Source organism: Sarcophilus harrisii, chromosome 6 (genome assembly GCF_902635505.1).
Source record: "Sarcophilus harrisii chromosome 6, mSarHar1.11, whole genome shotgun sequence".
Classification (NCBI taxonomy): domain Eukaryota; kingdom Metazoa; phylum Chordata; class Mammalia; order Dasyuromorphia; family Dasyuridae; genus Sarcophilus; species Sarcophilus harrisii.
Window position 1 is genome coordinate 57,256,788 of NC_045431.1, and position 13,542 is coordinate 57,270,329.

Sequence of the window (13,542 nt, forward strand, 5' to 3'; positions counted from 1 at the left end):
CCTTGTTACTAATCTTTTGTACAAAATGAAAAAAAATATTACTTCTTTGAAAATAAATTTGTTTCCTGGGTCTTCAATTTCTTGGTTGGTCAAATGACATTCTAAGGCCTCTTGATCTGTGATTCTAACAATGCCTAGGTAAAAGAGAAGATTTCACAGTTTGGGTGTTATGTCTCAGACAAAATAAACCATGATTATCCTATTTAGTAGTTTGCTCCATTTCCTGAAATAAATTAATTTGTTTTATAATTTTCTATATACATTCTATAGCTCACCCATATCTAAATAAGATAAAATTAACATTCTTCTTCTTGCCCACATCCCACCCTTTCCACACAGGGAAATAACTCTGGCAGAAAAAGGGGCAGCCCTTCACCACTAACTACCAACTACTACCCACAAAGAGGCAAGGCAGCAGGAAGTGAAATAACAAGAAGCCCTCAGGGAGATACAGGATGCAGCATGCACCATGGGAATCATATTATCACTATCACTGTGACTACCATCTCCCTTCAGACCCTGATGGAAACATCCCACATCCTTGAACCCAAACTTCTAGGAAATAATAGAATCCTCCAGACTACCACACCTGCTCTCAATGTAACTTCCACAGCCATTACTTTAGAGTGAAATCATTGAGAAGGGGAGTGTCATTGTCAATACAACCAGCAAAGACTAGTGATAACTATCTCCTACAGTTACTGTCAACAACCTTCCAGTTGCTGCAAGCCCAGCCCTCAAATTCATATGTCATATTGGGCAGCAACTCCTGTGAAGAAGGGGCAACCATTCCAACTACCTGCAAATGAACTGTTAGTCATAGTACAGAAAAGCTAGATTACCTGAAGTCTTATAGGAGAGACACGAAGTAGTATATGCCAGGGAAGCCAAACTACCACTAGGACATTACTTCTATTTTTTCCTCAGACTCCAATGGAGATAGTCCAGGAAGAGAAAGGAAAAGAACAAGGTACTTTATGCCAGACACCATGCTAAACACTTTGCAAATTTTTGCCTTTGAAACAGCACTTTTGGTGGGTGAGTGCCAATAGTCATCTGCTAGGAAACAAAACCTATGGAGATGTAGCTCAACATTCACTCTTTCACATGTTACAATCACATCTGTTGAGACATAGTGAAGAAAGATTTTGTTCCTAAAGTGTTATGATTTTTACAAGGTGCTAAGTCTCTGGAATTGATAGGCACTTCTGGAGATTCACAAGTCCAGGAGATTCACAAGTTCAGTGGAGGATATTCACAAATCACAGCTCCCATAATCCCATTCTCAGAGGAGGTCAGCCTTTGAGTTCATACCTCTAAAAGACCATATAAAAGGACAAGCACTAGAGATTTTCGGGAGATTGAGAAGCCAGGATTCAGTTGGGGAGAACAAAGGATTCAGAGAGAGCTGGAGGCTGAAGCTGGCAGAGGCAAAGGACTAGCAACAAGAGCTCTCAGAACCAAGGAAAGCTAACCATGCTATTTTGAAGGAGACAATACAGGATTGAACTTGTAACTCCTGGCTGCACTTGAGGTAATTATTACTTTGAACTGAAACTAAGGCTGCCTCCAGAAGCCCCCTAAGAAACCCGCTCACATAGAACACTATATTTAGAGAAGAGAACATTACACTAAAGTCCTTTGCATAGAAAAAAAAATAATTCAACATCAGAAAGAGATGAACCTATTAGTTGCAATGGTATAGAAGAAGAGACATTACTATCCGATTTGCTAATGTATCCAAAGGACCACAGGACTTTTCTATCTGACTAGTAGTTAGTTGAAGCCTTCCACATAAGTTGTCTATTTTTCTCCTGTAATGTGAGCTCCTTGAGGTCAAAGGCCATCTTACTTTTCTATTTGTACCACAAATTGCACATTTAGTGCAATGCTTTGCATGCAATGAGTTCATAATGAATATTTTATTCATTCATTTCTTGAGGTCAGGAATCCCTCTTCCTTCTGTAGCAGGGTATCTTGCCCAAAGTGATAGAGATTTGCTGAACCTGTGATTTCTGTGATATAAGGATCACATAGATGAAAAATTCAATCTATCAATGAAAGTTATTACCTTTTTTTCAATATTAGTTTTTAAAGAGTTGCCCAGAATACTGAGAAATTAAAGGATTTGACCAAGACAATACAGTCTATGTATGTGGAAGTATTTAAATCCAAATTTTCCTAATTCCAAGGACAGCTCCATAACCATTACATTGTATTGCTTCTTTCACCACACTGACTCATAGTAGGTTCTTAAAATGGTTTTGTTGAATTTAATTTAATGAATTTTTCTCCTTTCTTCAGTCACTGTATTCTCTTTAAATTTTTGTTTGTCTGTTTATTTGAGGGGGGGGGGGCTGGCAAATTGCTCTTTGAGATGATTGATATTATCTGGGAAATATGCTGCCAACTATTTTATTTTGTTTGTTTTGTTCCACTGGTCTCCAATTGTATGAAGGATGATGTTATAGTTTCTCCCAAATGATTACATGTAAACATGAAAACCAGAGTTGGCAGTAGGACCTGATTAAAATCTGTGTTTTCCTTGGTTTATGCTTCAAAATGGGATTGGTAGTATTTCAAGTCCTCCTAATTGGTCATGTAGAGTTTAGATCCAAGAATGGACTTTTTCCCACTTTCTACATTTATTACTTGTCTCCATTTCATCCAGAAAATAGAAGGTTGGCTCACTCTCACAGGCTTAGCAAACAATTCAACCAATTTTGATGTGCTTGCAATAAACAAAATGGAGCCAAACTCCTTCAAACAACAAATAACCCAATCATCACCCTCATATTTTATAGCAAGATCTTTATTTATTTATTTTTAATTAAATGATTTTTAATTTTTAAAATTTTATTTTCAAAATAGTCTTCAACATTCACTTTGGCAAAACCTTGTGTTCCAAATTTTCTTCTCCCTCCCTCCTCTGCAACCCCCCTTCCCTAGATATCAAGCAATCCAATATCTGCCAAATATGGGCAATTCTTCCAAACTCATTTCTACAATTATCATCTTGCACAAGAAAAATCAGATCAAAAAGTTAAAAAAAAGAGAAATAAATGCAAGGAAACAACAATAAAAAAGTGAAAATACTATGTTGTGATTCATACTCAGTTCCCACAGTACTCCCTCTGGGTGCAGATGGCTCTCTGTATCACAAGAATATTAGAAGTGGCCTGAATCACTTCATAAAGCAAGATTTTAATTAAAATTATTTACATACATAATACATTTATAGAATTTTAAATATTACTGTTATCTTTTCCCCTTTTCAGTCAAAAGGGAAAAACATAACAGCACTTAAGATATATAGGATAACATTATTGTAAATTTTACCAAAGTTACAATGAAAAGACGTAATCTAGAAAATCTGAATCTGTGAAATGGCATTGTCAGAATTAGATATTATTTTATCAGTGGGAACAATCTTTAAAAGATTCTTTGACATCTATTTTTCTTCTGTAGCCTGTAGAATACTGGGACATTCCATTTGATTTGCAACTGAAATTCCTTATATTAACATGAGTTCTACCTTAAAATCAGGGACTACCTTGCTTTTCTTTTAGTAACCTGAGAACTTGGTACATTATTTTGTATATTGTAAAATTGGAAGAGGGCAAAAATACTTTTTATTTTCCATTAATACAGGAATGAGGAATGATCTGCAGACTATATAAGGCCCACAAAATCATTTGGTTTGGCACTGCCAAGGTAGCTGCAGGTGATGATGAGCTAGCTTAAAACTAGGTACAACAACTTCCTACTGCTTGACTTCTACAAGTTGATAATTTTCTATCATGTTATAAATATCCAAATAACCCTTGGCATAAAAAGCTTTTCTAACCTTGCTTTAATCAATCCATTAATTAATTCCTTCATTGTCTTTTAGGTGAAGTGCCATTTTAATTCTCTTCCACTTTAGAAATGAGTACATCAGATATTTTAGAATATTATATTAACTCAGTCAAGTCATTAAAATATTATTAGAAAATATTAGTATTTTTAGATCCAAGATCTTAGAGTTTACAAAAAAAAAATGTAATCAAGAAGAAATGGAAAAAGAAAAAACCCAAAACAGAAAGAAAATGTGAAGGGGGTAAGTAGAATTAACGGAATAGACAATATTGTAGTTGTCTCTAAACTTCATTCTTATATTTTTGTTTATTTTTTACACATATATAAATATATATTCATATATATGCATACATATATATGTATATATATATATATATCTCAAAGAGAAAGAGAAGACATATCTGAAAGTAAAACAGAATTTATACTGATATTCATAACATATAAAGAATGACTGAGGGACCTGCATATGTGAAGTCTTAAAAAGAGAAATTCCATGTGAGACATAATAGCTGTTTACAAGTTTCAATATTTACCTGATAAAATAGGGCTGAGACTTTCTCTGGTTTGCCCCTTGAGTTTAGGATCATATAGATGAATATATATTATCCAAACCAAATTTAAACTTTAATTAAATTTTATTCAGCAATCATCTATTAAGTGTCTACTGTGTGCCAGTGATTGCATTAGGCAGTAAGGATGTAAAATCAGAAAAGGAATTACTTCTGCCTTCCAGAAGATTACATTCTATTGAAATGAAATTACATAAATGCAAAATTCAACATAACATTGTTTTAGGGAAGGGGATAGCATTAAGAACTTGAAATTCGAGGGGGATAAAGAAAACCTCATTTTTGCTTGATTTTAGAAAGAAAACTTCCTAACAGAAAAGTCTACCCAAATGTGGATATCATTGTCTCTGGTGGTAATGGATTCCCCAATAATGGAATCCCAAGAAAAGATAGATGACTATTTCTTGTGCATGTTAAACAGGTGTTCTTTCTCAGGTAGACATTGGATTAGATGGCCACTGATATACCTCTAAATTCTGAAATTCTATAATTTTATGTCATTTGTGTGAGTACAATTCATATGTTGGATAACTATGTGAAGATATGTTTCACTCTTGATCAACTTTCATTACTAAATTTTCAAATAAATATATACATGCAATACACAGGATATTATGATATAGTAGCTGGAATGCTGGTCTTAAATCCATGAAAACCTAGGTTTGGATCCTGTCCCTGATACTTGGTAATTTCATGATTGTTGGCAAATTACTAAACTTCAGGGTGTCTTTGGTAATTCCCATGGATTTACTTATTAAATCATGGATTGTTGAGACTTTTATTGGTAAAGAGATTTGCCACAACTGGATTTTCTTGTTGGAATCTATCTGTATTTATATATCATGAAAACAATCATTTTGTGCTCAAAAGATTTTATGTGTGTTTGAAGTGATGAGGCAAGTTTGTAAATAATTTAGGATTTGTACATGATTGAATAAAATACTTTGAACCAGTTAAACACTTTATGTCCCAATAAATTGGTCCTGTCATCTGAAAGATAGACTAAAGTATTTAGGCTTACTATAATCCTGCCTTTAGATATGTGACTAGGAAATATATTAATGGTTTATGTCTCCAGGTATAGAGAAAACTAGCACTATACCAATAGAATCAGGATTTGGGATCCCAATTTTATGCCTAGAAATATAATTCCTTCCCTCCCCCTCCTCTCTCTTGACCTTAGGATTTAGAATAAATGCATATCACAACCAGATAGGCCAAGGCAGGAGTAGGGAATATGAATCACTAGTTCTACATTTCTCTTCATTTTCCACATTTCTTTTATTTTGTTTTGTTTTGTTTTTAATTTCAGCATTCCAGTCATCCAAATAAGCATCCCCCAAAACAAAAACAAAAACAGCGATGAAAATAACAATAGAATTATAGTTTGCTGCTTGCCCCTTTAGCTTTCAATTCTCCATTCTCCCTGGAAAGTAGGTAATGTCACTACCACTGATTCTATGTGCTGCTGCTCTTAGTGGCTAGCAGGAAGCACTACAAATATCTTCCTAGTGTACTCTTTCAGTTATGTGGGATCCCATTAAAACTTGCCTTAAAATATAAAGTTTTGCAAGGGTGAATGTTGAAAATTATCTTGGCATGCATTTTGGAAATGAAAAGGTATTACTAAAAAAAAAAAAAATTGAAAAAATAAATTAAAATAAATCTTGCCTTAATTGCAAACAACATGGATATAAAGGGAAAAGCAAAACATGCTGTAAGTCCCCATAAATAGTCTTCATTCATCTACATAGACCTTGAAACATATATTTTTTTCTGAATGGTACTGTAAAAAGAACACAAGATTTGAAGAGTGAGGACCTAGGTTTAAATCTTGGGTCTGTCCTTATTAGTGAGGGCAAGTCACTTAAGCTCTTTCAGTTTTAATTTTCTCATCTATAAAATTAGAGGGTTGAACTGGGGACAATTGCCATCAGTTTATGAATCTACATGAAGACATTCTTGACCCCTGCAACTCTTAGAATCCTCCTTTCAAAAGCTGCCTTACATTCATTCATTTTAAAATCCATTCTGCATATATTTATGTTTATACATCTTATGTGAACATTACAATAGATGATCATTTATGGCTGAGATAATCTCACTTTTTTCTTTGTATCCTAGTTCCATGCACTACAGTCCTTGGCACAGTGCCTAGGAGAAATAGTTATTAAATTCTTTGAGCGGTTGTGTAGCCTGTGATCAGCTAATGCAAGCATGTTTTTTTTTTTTTTTTTAAGATTTTTATTTTCAAAACATGTGCGTAGCTTTTAACATTCACCTTTGCAAAACTTGTGTTCCATTTTTTCTCCCTCCCTTCCCTCACCCCACTCCGAGACAGCAAGTAATCTGATATATATTTACACATATGTAATTATTCTATATATATTTCCACATTTATCATGCTACACAAAAAAAAAATCAGATCAAAAAAGGAAAAAACATAGAAATAAAACAAAACACAAGCAAACAACAAAAAAGTGAAAATACTATGATATGATCTATACTCAGTCCCCATTATTCTTCCTCTTGATGAAGATGGCTCTCTCTATCACATGATTATTAGAACTTGTCTGAATCACCTCTTTATACAAGTGCTCTTTATATCAATTCTCTTTATATCAATGAGAAAATTACCTGCATATTTGCTAACTCTTCCTATTTTTGTGGTTTTGGAAATAACTATTCCCCTAAGGCTATTGGTGTATTAATCAAGTACACAGATCACTATTTTCATAGCAATCTGCAGGGATTATAGCATAAACTTAATTTTAATGCAAAATTGCAATTAGTATTAAAATCTATGTTTCTCATAGAAAATGATACAGTAACCCTTTAGACTATTTAAGGTAAAAAAATTCCAGAATCATTTGGAAAGGATATCAGGGAATCCATAATTTCAACTTTCAAAAAGACCTTGGTGACTAGCTAGTCCAACACATACCCAAGCAAAAATTTTCTTTAGGGTAGACAACATATGGAATTGAATATGTTAGCAAATAATGCCCATATGCTCAAAATATGTCATTTTGACAAACACATGTCAAATTCTGATTTCTAAATGAAACTGTTTTTAGAGGTCTAGTCAGTCATAAAATGCATGTGGCATATGCTACTTGTTCTCTCACATTTCTTACAAAATAGTTTTTGAGATGAATATAACCTGTAAATGATATCAGATAATACTTATTTTAAAAATTGCATTTTTTTGATTTGTTATGAATTCTTGCTAACATACATCTGATGGCTGATTGAAATGCACATGTACTTATCCTAAAAATTGTTAAAGGGTTAAGTAACAGAAATAATTAAGCTAGGTCATATTTCATTAATGGATGGACAGTAGCTTATAATTAGTGCAAGGTCACATTTTTTTTCTTCCCTTTTGGAAGTACTTTTTGGAAAGAACTCTTTGAAAATCGACACTAAAGCCAGTAGCACATGTTTTAAATAAAACAGTAATGAAATTGCCTCAATAACCAAATATACCTATATAGAGAGTAAGAATACTATAAAAAACTGTCACTATCACTAGTTCAGATGCTTGGTAATAAGGGAAAGATGTGGCATATATGTGTTGGTGAATTTTGCCACCAATTGGAGACATGGCCTAGAATGGATTAGATATCCCTATTAAATTCTACTGGTCAGAGAGTTAGAATCATACTCACTAAGCTGGAGGAACATTGCCATCCCCAAAGTGTTAAATTTCAAATCAGTGTCCATGAACTTGTAATAAGATGGCAGAGTAAACTATGGGGGGCAAGGGGAGAGAGGGTCCTTCATTTTCAGGATAACCCTCAAACACAGAAGTAGGAATATTGAAAAAAAAATCTCACAATTTTCATGAAAAAACTAAAAATATTTAAGAAACAAACTATAACAAAATAAATTTCAATAGTAAAAGAAATGAAGATATAGAAGAAATAAACACCTCTATAAGCATGAGAAGTCCTGTTAGAAATGATACAATGAATACCTGATCTAAAGCAAATTAAAGAAAAAAATAAACAAAAATAATGTAAAAGATTTTAAAAAAGGAAGGCTAGTGGAAACATTTGAAAAGAAGATGCTGGTGATAATATAATTAAAAGACAACAAGGAGAATATAAAAATATCCGTGGAAGCAACTAAAGACAAACAATACAGTGAAGGACAGATTGATAAATGGCATGGTTGAAGTGAAGAAAAAAATCGAGTTCAGGAAATGATCCACTGTGAGGTAGAAGGTGAGGAAAGGTAGGGGAGACAGAGACTGAGAAGGCATAAAGAATCAGCATCATTTCCCCTTCTTTTGACAATCTAAATAGCTGAGTGAAAGCAGCCGAGTTGACTATTTGTTATTAAAAAGGAGCTAGGTAGGGTGAAGGCTTCTCATATTTTCGAAATATCTCTATAGATATGCTGTGGTATCCACCTAAGTCTAAAAGAGAGAGAAAACCAATTTATGTCAAAGTTTCAAATATCTTTTTGGATGTTATCTGTATCTTTTGTCAAATTTTAAAAGCAATCTAGAACAATTCAGCCCAGATTTGTCTTCCTCCAATTTAATAATACAAAGAGCAGAAAATCCTTTAGCTGTGAAAAATTAATTAGGAAAAGGGGAAGATTCAGGGAATAATCATGGTAAGGGATCACAGTAGACAACTTAGTGGATAGACCTTAAGACCTGAGTTCAAATCCAATTTCAGATATTTACTAGGTATGTTGCCCTAGACACGTTGTTATAACTCTATTTGTTTCAATTTCTTCTATAGGAAGATTAGGATAACAATAGTAGCTATCAATAAGCATTTATGAAGATCAAATGAGTTAATATTCATAAAGTGCTTAATATAGTGACTGGCACATATTTGGTGCTTTGCAAATGCTAGTATTCTTGTTATTTGTACTGTTGTTCTTGTTTTAGGGGAATGAGGTGCTTAATTTGCAAATTATATGAACTTTGTTGCCATAAGAAGGAACAGGAGAAGGAAAATTAGGCTGGGGTGATGATTTGGGCAAGGTTTATGATGATAGAATTGTTATCCTGTGGATAGTACTCCAGACAAAGGGATATACAGAGGGAGGGGCCAAGTGAGGTGGAAATTCCCTGAATTATGTCAATCTTCTGAACCAGTTCAACAGTTGCCCTAATGATGACTCAGGTCATTAGATTATAGGATCCTAGGTTTAGAAATGGGATAAACCTAAAGATCATTTAATCCAATTTATCCATTTTACAGAGTACTACAATGAAGTCCAGGATGATTAATTTACTTGCTTGAAGTAATGTAACTGGTAAGAATCTGAGGTAAAATTTGAATGCTTCCACAGCTACTTGATGACTTGGTACACATTTCGTTCTGTTGTGGAGTATCTTAGAATACTTCACTTTTCCAAAGACAAACAAGCTTTTAATTTGAAGTTTGGACATTTGACATTCTTGTAAGAGCAAAGCAAAGCTACTCTCCTTTTGGGTCTCAGTTTGAAATTAAAAATGTATTTAAATATCAGAATGGGAGAAAATTAATCAAAATAAAATAAATCACTGACTAATAATCATTGAAAACAAAGCTTAAAGTTAGCAAAATGCAATGTCTTATTAACAACTGAAGATCATCATAGGAGAGCTTATGAAATATAAACTTTTGGAAATAACAAATTAGAAATTAAGATTTTACTTCTTAACTTCCTCCCTAGTTTTTCAATAATGAATTAATAGGAATTCATTAAATATATATTGAACTAATAGATGAAATTTTAAAAATGAATGATAAGATCTTTTATATTTCAGATTTTACTTCATAGAAAGTAGCATTGATAAAATGTAAAGGGTAATGAAGTTTAAAATGGAAACTGTTCAAAGACTCTAAATGCAGTGAAAAGTTGATCTGCATTGCTTGCATCAAAGAGAAAATAGACTCCTTAATGATCCCTTCTCTGACAACTAAGGGTAACATCCTCCTTACTGATGACGGCCAAAATTAGATACCTTCCACTTGCAAATATACTTTCTCTGACAAGGAGCCTAAGCTGACAGACATTACCTCTTGGTAAGATGGGACAATAATGCTTCATCTTTTAAATGAGTGATTTGTGTGATGAAGGCAAAGACAGAATTGCTTAGGAAAAAGGATTCTGTAAAATAAGGAGAGAATTGGTTGATAATGACTTAAGAAACGCTTAATCAGATGTGTTTATGCTTTTAAATATAATGAGGTGAGTTTCAAGATATTGATGACTTTTTCGAATAGTTCAGGCTAGGAAAAAAGATGTGTTGGCAATGTTAAAATGATCTTAACATCTTGTTATAAAATAATGCTTACTTGAATAAACTATGGGAAAATGCTGTGCTTTGAAGAAATATAACAAATGACTTGAAAGGTGCAGCCTTAAAGCTGTTAGCCATTGGTAACTAAACTGGCAGCCTTCTGCCAACACCATTCTCTGGCATTCTAAAGCTTGATGGTGGGGGCCTTGTCAGGCCATTCATCACTACCTGTCACTTGAAAACATAAATTAAAATTCACCATTTCCCCCCACATCTATTAAAAGGAAAGTGTGTCTATCTGGAGTCCTCAGGGGAAAAAAAATATGGCATAAAGTCTACCTTTTAAAAATGTATATATCAGTGTAGGTAGAGGCCTAAAATGGTCAATATTTGCTTTACAGCCAAAAAAAAAAATCCACCCTGAAATAGAGCAAAGAAAAGTAGCTCTAAGTGAGAAAAAAATGGTTGTCCAAAATGAATATTAAGTTAAAAGCCTCTAATTTTATAAATCATAGTAATTTGACAGGTTACTATGTTAATGGTGAAGAATGGCATCCAATGTGTCTGCTTAGTTTCACCAAAATGTCACAGGAGGGAAAAGAGACTTCTTTTCCTGGTTTCTTTGAAATATTTTATTAACATACACACTATAAATAGGAGTCAGGATTGACAAATAACTATGATAAATAAGCAAAGTTTGAAGCATTTGACCACAAAGGGCCATTTTATAATTATGGGAATTTTATTCTCATTTTAAAAGTAATTATATAGAAAGAGTATAAATGTAAAAGACTGTGTCTAAAAACCAACCCCAAATTGCATCAGCACATTGCATGACCAGGCACGGGTGGTCTTGAGAAGTAACTGTTGGCACATGTACTCATTTTGTCCTTGATTGTCATGTTGAGTATAATGGTGCATTTTATAGTTGAGATGTTAACACAGGTTAAGTAGCCCATCAGTGGTTCTATGGCACTGCCAGATGAAATGGCCTATTCACGATTATTAAGACAAATAGTCTTTAATTGGACAAATAGCCATGTATATGTAAAATGTATCCACAGTGGTGGAAAGCACCATTTTTTAATCTGGATTTTTCAATGTGAGACTATTACTCTTTGAAAATGAGCTGCTATTGATCACCAAAACAATGCAAAAGCAAATAACAGAAGTAAAACAAAAGCCTGAAATAGACAAAATCTTTTCATTGTCAACTTTTCTTAAAAAATAGTACCTTTTAACAAAAAAATTATTGCAATCTGTAAGACTAAATATGTTCAGCTCTATTAGATTTCTGTGGATGAAAGAAATCCTTTTTTCCCCCTAAGGTTTAACCTTTATAAGTTTCCTAGCAGCAAAGGGCAGACAGATTGTTTTGAGATGAAGTAGAGTTTTGTATATCTTTTAAATCATTATTGCTAGGCCCTCCAATCTGCCGTACGTCAATCCAAAGCAAACATTACTCATGGAAGAGGTTTTCTAATCAAGTCAGAATTTGGCACCAGGAAATCAAATACATTTCATCTTCTGTTTTCTGATGTTTACATATTACTCCAAATCTGTTATTGTTATTTTTAGATGAAACAGCAATGGCAAAATTTGAGGTTCTCTGAAAGAAGTTGTTGTCTAATGCGGTGATCAGTTTTTCTATCTCTTTTGATCATGATAGGGTCAAAATGTACATGACTTAGACATAATGTTGATACTATAAGCAAATTATGAGAGCAAGGAATAGCTCATATGTCAAATCTATGGAGAAGGAAAGAATTTATGACCCAACAAGATACAGAGAACATAATGAAATGCAAAATGGATAATTTTAATTACATTAAATTATTATTTTTTGTGTACAAGCAAAGCCATGCAAACAACATTAAAAGGAAAGCAGACAGCTGAGGGGCAGTTAATTATGCACAGTGTTTCTTATAAAAGCATACTTTCTCAAATATATAGATAACCGAGTCAAATTTATAAGAATACAAGCCATTTCCCACTTAATAAATGGTCAAAGAATATGTACAGATAATTTTCAGATAAATAAATTAAAGCTTTCTCTAGGTACATAAAATTGCTCTAAATCACGATTGATTAGAGAAAAGCAAAATGAAACATTTCTGGATTACTCGTTATAGTTGTTATAGTAGCTAAAATGACAGAAAAGGAAAATGATAAATATTTCAAAAGATGTGGGGAAATTGGAACAATAATGCATTGTTGGTGAAGTTGTGAACTGCTCTAATCATTATGGAGAACAATGTGGGACACCTGAAAGACTCTAAAATTGTGCATATCTTTTGATCAGCAGCATCACTACTAGCTCAATATCCAAAGATCATAAAAAAAAAAGGCGGAGGGGGGGAAGGAGCCACATGGACAAAAATATTTTGTGGTGGCAAAGAATTGGAAAATTGAAGGGATATTCATCAGTTGGGGGATGGCTAAAAAAGTTGTGTTGTATGAATGTAATGGAATACTATTATACTATTAGAAATGAAGAACAGGAAGATTTCAGAAAAATAAAATAACCTGGAAAAACTTAATATGAACTGATGTTGAATGAAGTGACCAGAAGCACAAGAACGCTGTATATAGTAATGGCAACATTTGAGATGATCAATTACGATACACTAGGCTATTCTCAGCAATAAAATGATCAAAGATAAAGCTAAAACATGAAAGAAAATGTGATGCCCATCCAGAGAAAGAATTATGGATGGTCAGTGCTTGTATAATCTACACCTGATTGCTTTCTGTCTTGGGGGAACAGAAGAGAGAGAAGAATACATTTGAAATTCAAAATGCTATAAAACTGAATATTGAAAACTATCTTTACATGTAATTTGAAAAAATAAAATAAAATAC

At 33.3% G+C, this 13,542-nt stretch overlaps 1 pseudogene; it reads left to right on the top strand.

The window, feature by feature from the left end:
- The first annotated feature begins 462 nt into the window (after positions 1-462).
- The window catches only part of LOC105750898, a 134,644-nt pseudogene continuing 121,564 nt past the window's right edge, over positions 463-13,542 (top strand).